The 5,507-nt window shown below is 63.3% G+C and overlaps 1 protein-coding gene across 1 annotated transcript in view; it reads right to left on the reverse strand.

The window, feature by feature from the left end:
* CDH4 (cadherin 4) overlaps positions 1-5,507 on the reverse strand; it is a 288,289-nt gene that overhangs the window by 23,574 nt on the left and 259,208 nt on the right. The gene's annotated exons all lie outside the window — the stretch shown is intronic.

The following is a 5,507-nucleotide window of genomic DNA, read 5'->3' on the forward strand; positions in this document are numbered from 1 at the left end:
CAGTCTGCAGCATGGGGGTGCAGCGAGGGAGGGCTGAGGTTGAGGGGATACGCAGTAACAGCTGAGACAACTGAGACTCAGGCCACAGGGCTCAGCAGGGGGTTCCTTACACGGGTGCGGGGCTGAGGGGTTGGAGACCAGCAGCTGGGGTGGCTGAGGTGGCTGGGTGCCCACACGTGTCCCTGTGTGTCCACCTCTCGCCTTCCTGGACCTGCAGAGGGGACCCAGGTCCGCCCCCGCCCTAGTGAGGGCCCTGGTGGGGGGAGTGGGGCCTGGAACCCAGGGGGGCAGAGTGGGCAGGGTCTTGGAGCCACTGGCCTGCGTTTGGGGGAGAAGCCAAGGTGTGGGCAGGGGAGGGATCATCTGTGACTTGGGCCCGTGGTGGCCCTGCCTGGGGCTCTCTGAGCGGCCCCGTGTCCCCATTGAGATTGGACACACACAACTCCAAGTCTCCGTCAGAGCGGCTTCATGCCTGGTGGGGTGGGCTGGGGGCTCAAGAGCCACCCTAGCCCTTTATTTTGACCCTGTGGAGGCTAACACCCCCTCTGGTGCTCCCTGGGCTCATCGCCCCCAGGCACCAAAGCCGGGGCGCTGACGCCACACGCGTGACCTCAGGCTGTGCGTGCCACGGCTGGGGGAAGCGAGGCTGTCTCCTGGGGTGACACGTTAACCTTGGGGCACCTCTGACCCCTCTGACCGGGACCTGACCAGAAGGTCCTGCACACAGTGGGGATGGCGCAGAACACAACTTAAAACCCAAGGAGAGACCAGGCACCCTGGTCTGCTGGAGCCAGAGACCACGACTGCTGCCCCCGGAGACCCCTGAGCCTGGAACCGGACCCACCAGGGCCCAGCTTCCAGCCACACCCACCCTCACAGGCCAGTGCCCCCAAACTCAGCTCAGGGATCGAAAGCCAAGCTTCTTGTGAAGCCTCACTCTAACCTCAACGACATGCCCGAGGCCCCGACTGTGGAATGGCCGCTGCCCCCCCGGCCCCCGTGGCTGAGGCAGCGCCCCCACACCAGAGTGGCCTCCCAGTGCCCAGGGACCCTTCATCTTGTCAGGGGTCGGAGGTCACGGTGGCTCAGAAGGCAGCCTTTGGAGCGAAGAAGAAAGTCTCTATCTTCTCAGGGCACCGTGGAGGGCCAGTTGACTCCACCTGTCCCGGCAGGTGCAGCCGGGGGACATAAGGGCCCCCTGGCCCCCAGCTTAGCCCAGCTGTGGGAATGACCCAGGAGAAGGCGTCCCCGCACTCCCACGCCAGCTCAGCACCCGCACTGGCTGCAGGACTGTGGGGTGGGGGGGTGGGAGGCTCTGGGGGTTGTGCTGCCCGGTCAGAGTGCCACCCGCAAAGGGGCAGTGTCTGTTCTGTTGTGGAGTTGGGACTGGGAGCCCAGGAGAGTGTGTGTGTGTGTGTGTGTGGAGGAGGAGGAGGGGTGCACGGCAAGGGGAGCAGAGAGGTTGCAGGTGTCACAGCAGCTCACCCTGACTCAGGCACCCTGCCCCTGACACCCCGACACAGGGACCCCAGTGCAGAGTCACAGGCCTGAGAGTTGGGGAGTTCTGTGACCTCCCCTGAGACAGGCATCCCCACAACGAAGGGAGCCCCGAGTGCTTTGCCCTCCTGGTGTGTTTGGGGCGATGCTGCCGCAGACGTAGCCTATGCTGCGCGGCGCGTGACGGTCTGAGACTCTTGACACTCGTCCAGAATGAGCAAGGTGGCCCAAGGCCAACCCCTCCCCCACCCTGGAGCACAGGCTGTGGGGAGCTGGCCCCCACAGACCACCGTCTGTCTGCAAGGGCCGTGCCTGCGGGGCCAGCCCAGCACTGGGGCCTTGCGCCAGAGCCTGGCAACCTCGGTCGTCTCAGAAGCCACCGGGGCGGCTCTCCCTGCCTGTACGGCCCCTGCTCCTCAGAACCGGTGCCCCTGCTCGTCAGAACCAGCTCGATGGCAGCGAGCTCACCTTTTAATTCCTTTGGCTTTGTCCCCCGCGGGGACTCCTTAGAGGACGCTTCCAGAGTGGGCCGCTCTGACCTGCTCCCGCACCGGCAGGTTTACTTGCCGATTTTACTTCTTAAACTGGCTGCCCAGAGCCCGCCGGGACACGCCCAGATTGGAGGCCCCTCTCACAGCCGTGCCCATGGCCGTTGGAAGAGCCCGTGCCCCGTGGGGTCCTCCACAGCCGTGACCAGTCAGGAGGGGGTCCCCAGGCCTCTCTTCCCAGGCCCCCGGGGAGGAGTGGCCTCACCAGAGTCCCCAGGCAAACTGCTCTGGGGCAGAGTCACCATGGACTAGGGGCTGGCTCGGTGGCACCTGGGGTTTTGGTTTAAGTTGGGGGTGATGGGATAGGTGGTATGTATGCAGCACCCCTCACTGCCAGGCTCGGGCACCAGGCCACACGGGCGCCGTGGGGTGGCAGTCCCCAGGGGATGTGCTCAGTCCCAGGAGCAGGGCAGGGCTCAGCTGGCAGGTGGTTTCCCGTGAGCCTGCCCTGCCTTCAGGTGGGAGAGGGCCACAGAGACTCCAGAAAGCTGGGAGGCGGGAGAGCTGGGCGCAGGGTCTGGGCGCCAGGGCCCCAAAGGATACCAAGCCAGGTGTGGGGAGTGGACAGACCCCGGTCCTTCTACCAGCTTCCCTGCCCACCCCCCGCCCCCCTCTCTCCTGGTCTCCGTCCTGTTCCCTGCTCCCAGCTCTCCTGGTCTCCGTCCTGTTCCCTGCTCCCTGCTCTCCTGGTCCCTGTCCTGGCCCGCAGGGCGCCCAGGGAGTGCTGTAGCCACCCTGTGCATGAGAGCAGCTGGGCTGGACCTAGCTGTCCTTGGTGGTCAGAGCCCAGACCCGTGGGCCCACGTTTGATGCAGATGCTTTGACCTGAAAGCTTCTTCAGGGTCCAGGAAACAGGTCGGAGAGGAGTGGCAGGGGTCTCAGAGGACGGCGGCCGGGCCAGACCAAGAGCCACCCCTTCGAGCGAGCAGCCAGAGAGGAGGCAGATCCTGGCCCTGAGGACCGCGGCCCCAAGCCGCCAGCCCCCAGAGAAGCAGGGAGGAGGGGAACCTGAGGGCCATGGGTTTCTTTTGAGGGTGGGGAATTAAAGCTGGTCTGCTGACCTCGGGCAACGCGAGCTAATCAGTGAGCTGCCGCCTAGGTGGGCACTTTGGGGGCCACGTGCTCTGCTCTGTGGATATGCTTACACGTGACCAACTAATCAGGCTGCGGGCACCCTGCGGGGCCAGCGGCCAGTTGGGTGGAGACACCTGACCGGTTCCATGATGAGGGAGCCAGGGAGCAGGGTGAAGGCTGAGTGGGGACCTGGTGGGAGGTCCTCAGGCCCACAGGCGTCTCTTACTTTCCTTTCTCTCCGACTCACTGACTCTCACGCTGGTCACCTGGTCACGAGCCCCAGCCACCTGCTGGTGCCTGCTAGTCAGACGGAGAAGCAAGTGGTGCAGGGGGTGGGGAATGGGTGGGCAGGGATCAGGGAGGATGGGCAGTGGATCTCAGTGTCTGGGAGCGAGCGGATCACACGCACGGGCCAGACGGCCCTCCCTCCACAGCACCCTTGGTTCTGAGCTCAGCAGCTCACCCCAGGGCCCAGCGTGGGGCAAGCCCACCCAGCAGGTAGCTCCTCTGTAGAAAAGACCCAGCTGTCCACCCTGACAAGCTGCTGAACCCTGTGTGTGGGGGTGGGGGTGGCAGTCCCACCGTGCCACCTGGAATCGGACGGCAGAGCTGATTGGAGCATCAGACGGGCACCTCCTCCAGCCCCCTCCTCTGAGATGTCCCGCTGCTTTGGTGCCCCTGCCGGGAATGGGCTGCCCGGGGCAGACCCCAGTGCAGGTGCGCCCCAAATATGCCCTCCAGGTGTCTTTCTCCACCCGTGCCTGGAGAAACCACGCGTGCCACCACCAAAACCACACAGGATGCACCATGCTTCCCCTAGAGCAGTGGCTCCCAACCTTCCTCCTCTCGTGGCCTTTCGTACAGCTCCTCGTGTGCTGGTGGCCCCCCAGCCATAAAATTACTTTCGTTGCTACTTCATCACTGTCATTTTGCTACTGTTATGAGTCGGGAGGCCCCTGTGAAAGGGTCGTTTGACCCCCAAAGGGGTCAGCACCCACAGGTTTAGAACCTCTGCTCTAGATCCTGGGGACTCCAGACAAAGCTCACCCTTTCCACCCAGTCCACGAGACCAACGGCCTCTTCTCTTGCTGCATCCTGAGCCCCGGCCTGCCTGGGAGGCAGAACCCAAGGGGACACGCAGACCCCATCGCAGAAAGCAGCCTGGGGGCTTCGTGTGAGCACCCCACCTTCTCCTCTCCAGGGGCAGAGCTGTTGCTGGAAGGCCCGTGGTCTTCCTGCTGAAGAATTGGGGGGACCCGCCGTTTCCTCAGGGCGTCAGGCCAAGCACGACTTGCCCCCGGGGGTGTGAACTCTTGGGGTGAGTGATTTCTGTGGGTCATGGTAAGAAGGTGGCAAAGGGTGGGGGGGCTGATAGGATCATGTGACCCAGTTGTAAGTGAATATTAACTGGATTAATTGTGAACGCACAACCTTGGAGCTTGAATGTGGGCTGCGGTCGATGCTGCCCCCCTGCTGGTATGAGCCTCGCTGTCTCAGAAGCAGGCCTGGAGCCTCACTGCCACTGGGAGAGAAGACCCAGGAGTAGGGCGTGCCCTGTGGACCCCGAGATCCGAGCACGGAACCTCCTCGGTAGAGGCAGGGTGTGCACAGCAGCAGCACCAAGACCCCCCCGAGCCCGAGCAGTGGGCTTCTGTAAAGCCGGGCCCCGGGCAGGAACTTGCAGTGGCATGAGGTGTCTCCGGGCACGTAGCTGGGGAGCTAGATTTGCTGCACACAGAGCCCGAAAGGAGTGCTTGAGGCTGAGGCTTGTGGGAGAGAGGTGTACCCTCTGGGCATTTGCCGGCAGTGCTACAAGAGCTTCGGAACGCTACATTTGAGCAGGGCAGAGGCCAAGGAGTCAAGTGGCCGAGCAACCAAGGATCCAAGAGAGGCGTGCCTGTGGGAATGCTGGGAAGAGGCAGTCCTGGCCCAGGAACCGTGCCCTGAGTCTTTCTGGTCCCAAACTGAATTGTCCACTTTCCTAGGAAGCCCTCCAGTTATGAGTGTAGCTGCTGCGTTCTGTGTGGCTATGCAGTAGATTGTTGAACCCAGGCGGAAAGCAGAGAGCGTGGGAGGATGGCTGGTCACAGAACGGGTCAGGAGACGGGTGGGTGGAGGCATATCTGACCCCTGCCTCGTAGGAACTGGCCATGGGCAGATGAGTTGGGTTCTCCTGCCCTCCTGTGAAGCCAGAGGAGCTCAGATGCCACCCCTGCCGTTTTGTTCAGCTCCCCAAACTGGAGAATGCCTGCTTCCTGCATCAGCACAATGCTCGCAGGGCTCGGTGAGAGTGTGTGCTTAGGAATGGTTCCCTGGAGGGGCAGGTGGAAGTGCAAATGGTTGGGTGGGTGGGTGGATAGATGGATGGATGGATGGATGGATGGATGG

The sequence above is a fragment of the Echinops telfairi genome, unplaced genomic scaffold (genome assembly GCF_000313985.2).
Source record: "Echinops telfairi isolate 266 unplaced genomic scaffold, ASM31398v2 ScPeMD7_7414;HRSCAF=8452, whole genome shotgun sequence".
Taxonomy (NCBI): domain Eukaryota; kingdom Metazoa; phylum Chordata; class Mammalia; order Afrosoricida; family Tenrecidae; genus Echinops; species Echinops telfairi.